A 13,768-nucleotide genomic window follows, 5' to 3' on the forward strand; every position below is an offset into this window, starting at 1 on the left:
GTTTAACTCATACAATGCTGTGTTTAGGTTGTTACTCTATCCTTTCAAGTTCTGGTGTGCTGATAACTTCCTCAGCTGTCCCTTCAGCAACCCATTGTATCTCTCAGTCATTCCTGCTGCTTGTGGGTAATAGCTTAGGTGTAACACCCACTGAACCCCTTTTTTCTGAGCCTAACCCTGTACAGCTTTCCCTGAAAATTGTCTGCCTCTACCTGGATTTCTCCAGGCATCCCATAGTGTCTAATAAGGTAATATAGCACCCGCAAAGTTGATTTTTGATCTTCAGACTTACAAGGCAAGCTAAGCATGAGGCCAGAATACGTGTCCACAATAGTTAAAACATAGCTTTTGCCCCCTTCCTTCAGCAGGGGTCCAATGTAGTCTGTTTGCCACACTGTAGCAGCTGCAATTCCTCTTTTGATATGTCCGCTAGTTCTCTTGGGCAAGGGCATCTGTCTGATCTGGTTACATGTAGGGCATTCCTTCACTGCTTGTTCCACTTCCTCCTTGGAGACTGGGGTTTGTCATTGTTGTGCACATGTATAAGTGTGTGAGCTCAGTTTGCTAAGGCCACTTCAGCTTCTTAGTTAATTATCACTTATTGTGCTTTGACCATTTGACCCACTTCATTGTTGAACAGAGATGCAAGAGAAGTATCCAATGCACAGTGGGCATCGACATGACCCACATATCTTTGACACTCCTGCCCTTTCTTCCTCCTCTCCAGGCATCCCATAGTGTCTAATAAGGTAATCTAGCACCCACAAAGTTGATTTTTGATCTTCAGACTTACAAGGCAAGCTAAGCATTAGGCCAGAATCCGTGTCCACAATATTTAAAACATAGCTTTTGCCCCCTTCCTTCAGCAGGGGTCCAATGTAGCGTGTTTACCACACTGTAGCAGCTGCAGTTCCTCTTTTGATATGTCTGCTAGTTCTCTTGGGCAAGGGCATCTGTCTGATCTGGTTACATGTAGGGCATTCCTTCACTGCTTGTTCCACTTACTCCTTGGAGACTGGGGTTTGTCATTGTTGTGCACATGTATAAGTGTGTGAGCCCAGTTTGCTAAGGCCACTTCAGCTTCTTAGTAATGATCATTTATTGTGCTTTGACCATTTGATCTATCTCATGGTTGAACAGAAATGCAAGAGAAGTATCCAATGGACAGTGGGCATCGACATGACCCACATATCTTTGATACTCCTGCCCTTTCTTCCTCCTCTCTTCAAACAACCGCTCACTCTGTGTCAACGCATTGTTTATGTAGCAAACCTTATTGTGTTGGACGTATAGTTTTGATGCGATGCAGTGTCTAGGTGGTAGGAGCAGTCTCCTGAATGGCAACACAAACTAGCATATCATGTCCAGTGTTCTTTAGCCTTGGACAAAAAGTACTGATTACATGTCATGCAAAGGCTAACTAAACAAGCAGCTTGTTCCTCGCTTTCCTAGAATAAAAGTAAGCTGATAAAAATATTTACAAATCATTGTAAAGTGCAGCCTTACTAAAATGAATAAAATATGAACCATTAAAAAATGCTAAAACATGGGTGACCAACTCCAGTCCAAGAAGTCCAAAAGACAACCTCCCCTTTCCAGTTAGAGAAGAGAGAATCTAAAATTCATCTGAAACGCTAAAAGCAACAAAATGTCTAAAGCACTTAAGACAATAAAATGTTCACACTAACATACAGAGCAAACAATTAAAATGAGCCAATTAAGAAAAAATCTATTTGCTTAGAAAACAAAGGTTGAATTCAAAAGTCATCGGAGGCAGCCATGAAGTTATCCAACACATCGGTGAAAAGGGAGTCCAAGGAGGATCCTACATTGGCAGAAGACAGAACCATTAAAGCCTCAGTGAGCAAATCTAAGGAACAGATGTGATCCAAAGAGTCAGCCTCTACGGTGAAAGTAACATCCTGCGCAATGCCCGTAGTTGTTGAGCTAGATGGAAACATAATTGGAGCCATCATGCCCATATCCATGTAGGATGGCTCATATAAGGCACCTTGAAGCAACTGTAGTCTCATAGGACAACTCAAGAAATTAACCCTCAACGGGAACATCAAAAGATCAATGTCCGTGGATAGTACCCTTTGCTGTGCAAGACACACATCCAGTGCGCACTTGAGAGGGCACCAAAAACAGTGGAGCACAGGCTGCACGCAGTAAAACCATCAGGTTGAAAAGACAAAGACAATTTGCTATTTAGCTTCTCAAACAAAGGTACACCAAAGTGAAGTATCATGCGTTCACAACACAGCTGTACATGCGGTAGTTCTACCACCATTGAGCTTTAAAATGGGACATCCATTGCAGAGCAAAAATAATATCAATAAAATACTGCCAATTAATGCCAATACAAGTGGTATCCCTCCTAAAACTGTCAAAAACAGGCAGTATATAAAGGATGGAACTACTCCAAAGACAGTCTGGAAAGTACAGACAAAACCAGACCCAATCACCTTTAAAAAGTACACAAAACCATGGTATTGGATGCATTAAGAATGTGGCTCACAAGTTCACTGAAGTGCCTTGGAAAGTTGGTATTTAAAAGCGACTGTATCTCGGCAGATGACCTTGCTACTTGCAATTTTAATGTTTCATGGGCAGAAAGTGCCAAATGTTTTTTTAAACAATGTTGCTTTTAGAAATGGAGTCTCCAGTTGTCAGTCAGCTTAATCCTGTCCAAGCAGGGACCCTCACTCTAGTCAGGGTAAGGGAGATGCACACCTAGGATAGCCCATGCTCACCACCTTGATAGCTTGGCACAAGCAGTCATGCTTATCTCATCTGCAATGTGTAAAGAGTTTATACAACCACACACAGTAACACAGTGAAAACACCACAAAATGACTCAACACCAGTTTAGGGAAATAGCCAATATTTATCTGATTAAAACAAGACTGAAATGACAAAAATCCAACATACACCAGCAAAGTTATGAATATTCAAAGATTAAACTTCAATATAGCACTTAGAAACACAAATGCTTCAATTTGGTGTTATTATGCCATTGTGACAGAGTTGTTTCCAACAATCTGACGCCAATGGTGCTGTTCATGGAGTCGCACGGACTCCTAGGTACAGTACTTTTTTAAAGTGAGGGAACAAGCCAGTGCACGGAGTTGGGGAAGTGAAGTTGTGCTGGATCTGGTACGGCGTCGGTTCCTGTGCTGCAGAGAAGTGGATCAGAGGCATCAATGCGACCCGTCGGGTCCTTGCTGTGGAGCAGTGGAGATGAGGTGGCGTCAGTGTGAAGCATTGGTTCCTTATGCTCCGGTGGGGTCGATGTCTGGGGGGAGGTCAAGAAGCGGTGTGGCGACCTCATGGGGTTGCAGTCATGCTACAGGGCTTTTGTGCTGCGGCGGAGTCAGGTATCATGACGCCGTGACATGGCACTCAGGAATCACAAAGTCACGGGACGTCAGAGATTGCATTGTGTGAGGACAGGCACAGCCCTTTCAGGTGTGAGTGTCAGCTCCTCCCTCCCCCAGGATACTCATCAGGATATGCAAGACACTCCTCAGCTTCCTTTGTGTCACTCTCTAGAGCAATTCACAAACGGCCCAACTGTCAGTCTGGCCCAGATGTGGATTCTGCAGACAGGCAGAGGCACAGAATGCTTAAGCAAAAAAATGCCCTCTTTCTAAAAGTGCCATTTTCAAACTGAAAATCCAAAAATCAACTTTACCAAAAGATGCATTTTTAAATTGTGAGTTCAGAAAGACAAACTCCATATCTCTATCTGCTCCCAACGGGAAACTACATTTAAAATATATTTAAAGGCAGTCCCCATGTTCATCTATGGGAGAGATGGGCCTTGCAATAGTGAAAAACGAATTTGGCAGTATTTCACTATCAGAACATGTAAAACACATCAGTACATGTCCTACTTTTAACATACACTGCACTCTGCCCGTGGGGCTACTTGGGCCTACCTTAGGGGTGTCCTACATGTAGTAAAAGGGAAGGTTGAGGCCTGGCAAGTGGGTACACTTGCCAGGTTTAATTGGCAGTGAACACCTGCACACACAGACACTGCAGTGGCAGGTCTGAGACATGTTTACAGGCCTACTCATGTGGGTGGCTCAACCAGTGCTGCAGGCCCACTAGTAGCATTTGATTTACAGGCCCTGGGCACCTCTAATGCACTATACTAGGGACTTACTAGTAAATCAAATATGCCAATCATGGGAAACCCAATAAGAGTTGCAATTTACTCAGAGAGCACTTACACTTCAGCACTGGTCAGTAGTGATAAAGTGTCCAGAGTACTAAAAACCAGCAAAGTCCGAGGTCTTGGGGAAGATCCTCCTCAGCTGAACAGGGAGCACCTAACTAGGGTGTAGGTAGTTCGAGCACAAACTCTTAAAAATACTTTCTCCCCAGTTGGTGTTCCATTTCTTTACCCATTACACAATATGGCAAATGCCATAGACGTTCCTGAGAATGGCAGACAGGCATTAACTCTACACTTAGTAGCGCATGGCTTAACAGAAGAGGGTGGGGATGTCACATTCATCATAGAATATAATGAAGTTTACCAAACAGAACCATTCTATTCTTGGGTCACCTTTCCTCAGAAGGACCCTAGATCTTTCACATTCTACACATACAGAATTGCAAACGTACCTCAACGGTACTACACATACCAGTACCTTGAGATTCTGATTACTTATCAAGAACATCACAACTGGTTTAATTGCGCCCTACGACACGTAATACAATCCGTGAGATTAGGGGTCAGATGTAGTAAAAATCTGGATTGTGAGTCGCAAATTGCGAGTCAGACCGACTTGCAATTTGCGAGTCGCAATCCAGAATGTAGGATGGTGTCCCAGACAGTATCTATGACTCGCAAGGGAGTCGCAAAGGCCCACCTCATTAATATTAATGAGGTGGGTCGCAATTTGCGACCCCCTTGTGAGTGGTGGCACTCACAGGGATGGTGGCCTGCTGGAGATAGCAGACCACCATGTCTGTGACTGCTTTTAAATAAAGCAGTTTTTCTTTTTTGTAATGCAGACCGTTTTTCTTAAAGGAAAACGAGATGAATTACAACACTAAAATTTGAAACAGTTTTTTTTCATTTTTTCAGAGCAGGCAGTGGTCCATAGGACCACTGCCTGCTCTGAAAAAATGTTTTTCATGCCATTCACAAAGGGGAAGGGGTTCCATGGGGACCCCTTCCCTTTTGCGAATGGGTTACCGCCAGTGTGACACCGGTGGTAACTGCGATTGCTTTGCAACCGCGTTCGCGGCCACAAAACTATACAGCATTGTGCTGCAACTCACAATTAGGAAGGGGAACACCCCTTCCTAATTGCGACTCGCAGTCCCATTTTGCGAGTCGGTAACCAGGTTACCAACTCGCAAAACGGGGATTGGGCATCGCAATGTGCTTTTTGCACGTCGCAAACAGCAAAATTCGCTGTTTGCGACGTGCAAAAAGTTTGGAACATCTGGCCCTAGGTCTCTTAGGTAATGAAGGACCAACGTGGCCCATGTTTGCCACATATACATCAAACCCTGGTGTACAAAACATGCAGGCAGCTGATGTGCACAATCTATACATTGTACTAGTAACACAATATAGATGACTTGTTCAGTTCGCAATACCAGTGCGTCCAGCACCACCAACACCTACTGGATATCAATTGGCTACTAGACTGATCAATCCACAAACAGTACATTCTATCATGGGCAAAGTGCCCACGGAACAAGAGACAATCTCTTTCTGGATAGCCCAGAAAACTTATCAGCTGGAAGCAGTGTTTCCCCATGCAGGGCCACAGGAAAAACATTGAATTCTCACAATGTGCTTGCCCTTCGGGATGGTTCCCTCAGTGGATGACTGCACCACATGAGGTACAGTCTTCGCTGCTATTTATACTACCACACATGGTACCCCGACACTTGCCAATCTACCAGAAGTGTTAAAACTAATTCTGAATGTGCATGGGGCTGCACCAGCCCTAGACTTGGGGATGAAATTAATGTGTAACTTCAACACAGTCTCCTCAATAATACTTAGTAACATTAAAGGGCAAGCGGTAACGCTGGCAATATGCCAGAGTCTCCAAGAGATTCCAAATTTGGGTCAGGAGAGAAAAATACCATAAATAATTTCCGATACCCATGCCAGTTTAGGAGGGGATAGTTTGGGAGCCAATCGAAAAAGACTGAAATACAGATTACCACCCATAGGGAAGGTACCAAACAAGCACAGGAGGGTTCTAAAAAGCACTGGGATAAACAGAAGCAAATTAAAGACAAAGTAAGAGAGCAGATTCTCAACACTCGGAGAACTCCGACAGGAGATATAATCTCAGAAATAGAGAAAATATAAAAGCTCCTGACAGATATACTGATTCACGTCCCTCTCATTCTTTTCAGGACGCACCAGATACACATAGCGAGCGAGTGGGCTGGTCAGAGCGAGGTGCTGACTACGTGAAACAGAAGAAATACTCACCACAGACTTCGGACAAAAAAGAAGACAGGTCACTGCAACAAAAGCCACAGTTTAAAAAGAAAAAGGTGGCAGCACTGTCTATTAAAAATGCCACTAAACTTGAGAACATTGCTGAAGAACAAGACGCCGGCAGTGACACTGCTAGACAGTGCAGCAGAAGTCACGATACGCCATCAGAGTCTGAAAGATCATCTGGATATGACAGGAACTAGTGACTTTAGTGCAGTCGAGACTGCGGACGGGCGCGTTCTTCCACCGGACAGGGTTTATAATTTAAACATCCAAACTGAGGGAGACATAGAGCGCACTATTAGTGCGATATTCTGGGATGAACTTAGTTGTGATATCCTTGTGGACGAAGGGAACTGGCCACCCGAGAACGTCTGTAAACTCACATGGGGAATATGTAATCTTGCCTTCTTTCTCTGATCTTGTTCCAGAAGCGGTAAAACAAGCCTACGCTGTCAACTGAATTTTAGCGCAGGCACCTGCACTAAACCTACAATCAGGCAGGTTGGGACAAGGATTCTCCTTGCCATATAATACCTATTAGGACTACACTCCAGACTCAGTCACAATTTCCTGTTGAACATGAAGCCAAAGCTCCAGTGCGGGAGATCCTTACTCAGCTCTAATACCAGAGAGTAATTGAGCCCTGTGTCTCTGCAATGAATAACCTGTTATTCCCTGTTGCAAAACCCGACCATTGTTACAGAATAGTCTTAGATTTCAGACACTTAAACAGTCATACATACACATACGCAATGCAAAATTCACATAGCAGAGCACTAATTAACAACATAGTGCGCATAAAATACAAAACAACCTTGGATATAGCCAATATTTTTTTCTGCCAAAACTTAGCACACGAAAGCCGGGACCTGGGTGCGTTCTCATTTGTCTCACAAAAACACTTTGTCATTTGCCCCAAGGCTACAAGAACAGCCCAGGACTGTCCTCAGCCCGTGTAACATCAATATTGCATGATATTGATCCTGAGGAGTTGTCCTATGTGGATGATATCTATCTCACAGATGACGACCTCAACATTCATCTTGCTAGGGTCGATCTAGGTTATAGGATTTGCAGCCCTTGGTTACAAATTTAATTTTAGGAAAACTAAAGTAGCCTTTCTCAGTGTGCTCTTCCTGGGATATGAGCTATTGAACAATGGCAAGAGCCTGGCACTGCACTTTTTAGAGCAGTGTGCTCAACTCCAACCACAACATATTGTCAAAAAACGACAGTCTTTAGTTGGTTTCTTCAACTTTGGCAGAACTTACATTCCTGACTACGCACAACGTATTAAGCCACTCTATGACTTAAGATGCCCAGATTTTTCTAGCAAACACTGGACAGTAGAACACACTCACATCCTTAGAGGATTGCAACAGAACATGCTATAAGCAAAACACTTACACACCAGTGATAACAAAACAAAATTGGTCATCAGAATAATTGCTAGTGCCATTGGGTTCACTTATGTCACCTTTAATGAAGGAGACACAGTACCCATAGCATATAAATCACATTTATATTCCAATGCAGAACAACACTTTGCACCCACAGAAAAGATTCTGACTGCAGTACAGATGGCTGCCATTGAGGAGAGCCCATTTGCCAAGGGAAACACACTATTGTAATTACCCAGGTGCCAGCCTTAGAGGCCGTTACAAAAGCAAGCGTTCCTAACACTAAAGCATTACATCCACGTTGGATTCAACGGGCAACCTTCCTGACTGCCACGGATGTTGATTACATCTCTGATCCAAAACTTCAGACACAAGAATTTCTCCAATAGGAGCAGGAGTACCCCATGCCTCTAGACATCTTGCTGCTGGACAGTTACCATATTGTCATTTACACATATGGTTCAGCACAACCAGCTGTAGGTAATGAATATCAGTACTCAGCCGCTTGCGAAGCTGTGAGCGGAGTGATTAAGAACGGTGTATTCCACCCTCGCAGTACCCACACACAGACCCAGCGGACTGCGCAGCTCAGCTGGCTGCGCTTAAAGTCCATATCCTAGTGCAAGAACATATGGATCCAAGACAGAGCACATTGATTGTCTGTGATTCGTACTACTGTGTCCAGTCCTACAATGATTATCTTAATCATTGACGATTGAACGGGTTTAGAGACTCTAAAGGGAACACCATAAAACACAGATCTCTTTGGATGAGGGTAGCTGATCTTAAGGATAAGCTACCAGGTGCTCATGTAGTCCGTACATTGGGCCACCAACGTGTAGGAGTACACGTTATTGGCAACACTTTGGCTGATGAAGCAGCCAAATCCACAGTAGCTACAGCTTCTGTGGCTGCAGTGACTAGTTCTCAGACGAGATTGGATATTGAAATATTGGCTGTTATGAAAGCTTTGGCTGAAGTCAAGCCTCTCCCAAAAGCATACCCTACAGAATACTCTTCCACATCAGTCCACAGAATATCGCTTATGCAACACTTCCTGGAGTTGGAGATCGAGTGCAAAGATTAGATCTAATCAAAGCAGCGCATGAGAGTGTCGCCTCTGCACATGCTGATGTTTTGGCCACAATAACACTCTTACAGAAGCACTTCTGGTTGCCAGGTGTATAGAAACAGGCCAAGCAATGTGTCATTTGCTGTGACATCTGTCAGCAGATAAAGGACTCAAACATCAAATGCCTTCAGCAGACATCCCTGTTAATGTCCAACAGGCCACTACAATGTGTGTACCTGGACCATTGTGGTCCCCTTCAACCGGATGGTGCATACAAATACATCTTAGTCGCTGTACATTCTTGTTCTAGATTCCTGTGGGTATTGCCTCAGCGGTCGACTGACGCTCGAACTGTTAATAAAGACTTGCTGATCTTTATCATTACATATGCAGTTACAGCATTCCAGTCTGATCAGGGCCCTGTCTTTGCCTCAAAGGCATTCAGGGACACCATGGGAACAATGGGTGTTGAACTCCATTACGCCTCACCCTACCATCCAGAGGGAAGTTCTCACTCCATATCTTTCCTCACATGAGGTCCGAAGAGACTTCTCCCTTGTGAAAATTTCAGCTGTATCAATTCCTGATGGGATTGTGTGGGATAAAGTTCCATTTAATATATATGGACCTACTGAGGTCATTCAAATTCCATATGCTTTTAAGATTTCTATGACTGATGTAATTACACCAGATGTTGTTTCCGATGACTGGGATTTCAAATTGTTAGCTGAATTGAAGGATTACACTGTATTTGAAAGTGATGATGTGTACACTAACACAAAGAATTATAGGGAAATGTTCAGCTATAAACTGGGGACATTACTGCCTGCACTGTGCACCCAGATACAGATCAGTATTCAATTATACCCGGTGGGATCACTATTCAACTCCACCTATGGGGAGCCCAAAACATTATTCCAATAAATTCACTTATTTTATCTGGGCATGACATTAAAAATGCAGAGTCCTACTATTTCAAGTTACCACCTTCTCAAATTAGGAACGTTTTGCTACCAAACATAAAATGAATTCCTTTGTTTCCCGACTTGCAATTGAAGGCTACGAATAGTGGAAGAACACTAATGATTTAAGGAATGTGCGGGGAACACAAGATTGGCAAATTCAGAGTAGGGCAGCCTTATTTAGAGTGTGTTTTATTCCTGTGCAAATAATCTTTTTGAATGACACAATTCAACAAACATCCTGTCTAGGGTTAGCAAAAATGAAGGAAATGAATGTGCCCAGTATCCCACCACCGGCAAAATTTCACCAATTGGCAGTCCTTCATCAACATCACAGAGGAAGAATTAGATGCAAAGGTTTAGGCTGGTACCTATGATTCTTCACTTTCGAGTCCCAGCGGGTGGTTATTGTGGCCAATAGACACAAATGGGTGTCAGGCACATTTTGTGAATTCCTCTGGGGGGGTTCAAGATTAGCCGTCTGGGCTCTTGCTTTGTCTTGGGTCATCACTCGGGTATAGTTACTACATACAGCGTGGGTAAACTGTGCCACCAGTGGTTGGTTATCTTAGTAGCAGTTAAAGAACATCTTAATACTCTTTTTAAAGATATAGACTTACAGGTCTTCTTGTTAGGTCCAAGAAAACCACACTCTAAAAGATTCATCTATGCCATATACAATGAGATCTGGAAGCTTTCTCAAATGGAAGCTTGTGCATGTTTAAGGCAGATAGATAAGGAAAATTTGGAAAAGGCTTAACTGTTGTCGATAATGGCATGAACACTCTGTCCAACAGAATATACTCTCTTAATAACATTGGTGGTCATTACAACCCTGGCGGACGGTGTTAAAGCGCCGGTAAGACAGGCCGGCTGTAAAAAATTTGCAATTATGACCGTGGCGGAAACCGCCAACAAAGACAGCCACTTTAACACTCCGACCACCACGGCGGTATAAACAAACAGCGCGGCGGTCACCGCCAACAGACAGGCAGAAGACAATGTACCGCCCACAGTATCACAACCTACCAATCCGCCACCTTTTCCGGGGCGGATTCACCGCAGATAAAAACACGGCGGAAACAGCCATTTCAAGGGGAAAACGCTCACCTCTACACACTCCACGAGGAAGGAGGGCACCATGGAGCCGGAACTTCATAATCTGCCAGCGCTAGTCTTCTTGCTCCTCTACGAGGATCATCAACGCCGGCGGCAAAGACCACGGTGAGTACTGCACCTGCGACATAGGGGAGGGGGAGGCAAAAACACAGGGACACACACACTCAACACCCCAACCCCCACCCCGACCCTCACCCACTACAACACACACACCAATGCATATCTATACATTACAGAAACACCCCACAACTCCCCCGGAAGAATGCAAAGACAAAAGGAAATGAGTGGAACCATTGTAATATATCAAAATACAGTAAGAAAATATATGCATATATATGTACACAATAAACAAAATATACACCACGATTAGTAGTGCAGGTATTGCACCATTCATAGTCCATGGACCACTGGGCCCAAAATGCATGGGCGAGGCCCACACAAGATACCTGATCCAAACTGAGAGAACACTGTATGGGCACCAGATCGAAATACAACAGGCACCTCAGGGAGAAGGGAAGGGGGGCATCTCAGCCAGATGAGTGCACCACGCCAGATCCACGAGGGGGCTCCATGCCCATTGATGTATCCTGGGGAGTGCAAAGCCACAGTCTCTCAAGTCTCTCCAGTGGGTGGGTTGCCCACTGTACCATCCTGGGGAGTGCAAAGCCACAGTCTCTCAAGTCTCTCCAGTGGGTGGGTTGCCCACTGTACCATCCTGGGGAGTGCAAAGCCACAGTCTCTCAAGTTTTTCCAGTGGGTGGGTTGCCCACTGTTCAATCCTGGAGAGTGAAAAGCCACAGTCTCTCAAGTCTCTCCAGTGGGTGGGTTGCCCACTGTTCAATCCTGGGGAGTGCAAAGCCACAGTCTCTCAAGTCTCTCCAGTGGGTGGGTTGCCCACTGTTCAATCCTGGGGAGTGCAAAGCCACAGTCTCTCAAGTCTCTACAGTGGGTGGGTTGCCCACTGTACCATCCTAGGGAGTGCAAAGCCACAGTCTCTCAAGTGGATGCATGTCTCCACTGGTTCTGGAGGGGGACTGGTGCCCAGAGTGCTTCATCCTGTGCAGGACAGGCAGAATGGATGCATGTCTCCACTGGTTCTGGAGGGGGACTGGTGCCCAGAGTGCTTCATCCTGTGAAGGACAGAGTAGATGCATGTCTCCACTGGTTCTGGAGGGGGACTGGTGCCCAGAGTGCTTCATCCTGTGCAGGACAGACGGCGTGGATGCTGTTCTCCACTGGTTCTGGAGGGGGACTGGTGCCCAGAGTGCTTCATCCTGTGCAGGACAGATGGAGTGGATGCATGTCTCCACTGGTTCTGGAGAGGGACTGGTGCCCAGAGTGCTTCATCCTGTGCAGGACAGACAGAGTGGATGCATGTCTCCACTGGGTCTGGAGGGGGACTGGTGCCCAGAGTGCTTCATCCTGTGCAGGACAGACGGAGTGGATGCATGTCTCCACTGGGTCTGGAGGGGGACTGGTGCCCAGAGTGCTTCATCCTGTGCAGGACAGACGGAGTGGATGCATGTCTCCACTGGTTCTGGAGGGGGACTGGTGCCCAGAGTGCTTCATCCTGTGCAGGACAGACGGAGTGAATGCTGTTCTCCACTGGTTCTGGAGGGGGACTGGTGCCCAGAGTGCTTCATCCTGTGCAGGACAGACCGAGTGGATGCATGTCTCCACTGGTTCTGGAGGGGGACTGGTGCCCAGAGTGCTTCATCCTGTGCAGGACAGACGGAGTGGATGCATGTCTCCACTGGTTCTAGAGGGGGACTGGTGCCCAGAGTGCTTCATCGTGTGCAGGACAGACGGAGTGGGTGCATGTCTCCACTGGTTCTGGAGGGGGACTGGTGTCCAGAGTGCTTCATCCTGTGGAGGACAGACGGAGTGGATGCTGTTCTCCACTGGTTCTGGAGGGGGACTGGTGCCCAGAGTGCAGCACACACCCTGTGACGGTCCCAGTTGCGTCACTGGCCCTGCCGCAAATGGGCTAGCAGTGCTTTTCATGGCGGTCTTTGCCCTGTTCAGCGGTCCTTGCCATGGCGGTCTTTGCCCTGTTCAGCGGTCCTTGGCCTGTTCAGCGGTGCTTGAGTTGCCAGTGTCAGACCTGTTCAGCGGTGCTTTCCATGGCGGTCTTTGCCCTGTTCAGAGGTCCTTGGCCTGTTCAGCGGTGCTTGAGTTGCCAGTGTCAGACCTGTTCAGCGGTGCTTTCCATGGCGGTCTTTGCCCTGTTCAGCGGTCCTTGCCAAGGCGGTCCTTCATTGCCCAGCAGGGCTGTGGTTGGCGGTCCTTCATGGATCAGCTGGGCTGTGGCTTGCGGGGCCCTCCTGGCCAGCTGGGCTGTGGCTGGCAGTGGCCTCCTGGGCAGTGAATCTGGTGGTGGCCTCCTGGCCAGCTGGGCTGTGGCTGGCGATGGCCTCCTGGGCAGTGACTCTGGCGGTGGCCTCCTGGGCAGTGACGATGGGGTTGGTGGTGGCCTCCTGGACAGTGACGATGGGGCTGGCGGAGGCCTCCTGAGCAGTGACGATGGGGCTGGCGATGGCCTCCTGGGCAGTGACTCTGGCGGTGGCCTCCTGTGCAGTGACGATGGGGCTGGCGGTGGACTCCTGGGCAGTGACTCTGGCGGTGGCCTCCTGGGCAGTGACGATGAGGCTGGCGGTGGCCTCCTGGGCAGTGACGATGGGGCTGGCGGAGGCCTCCTGGGCAGCGGGTATGATGGCGGTTT

The sequence above is a fragment of the Pleurodeles waltl genome, chromosome 9 (genome assembly GCF_031143425.1).
Source record: "Pleurodeles waltl isolate 20211129_DDA chromosome 9, aPleWal1.hap1.20221129, whole genome shotgun sequence".
Lineage (NCBI taxonomy): Eukaryota > Metazoa > Chordata > Amphibia > Caudata > Salamandridae > Pleurodeles > Pleurodeles waltl.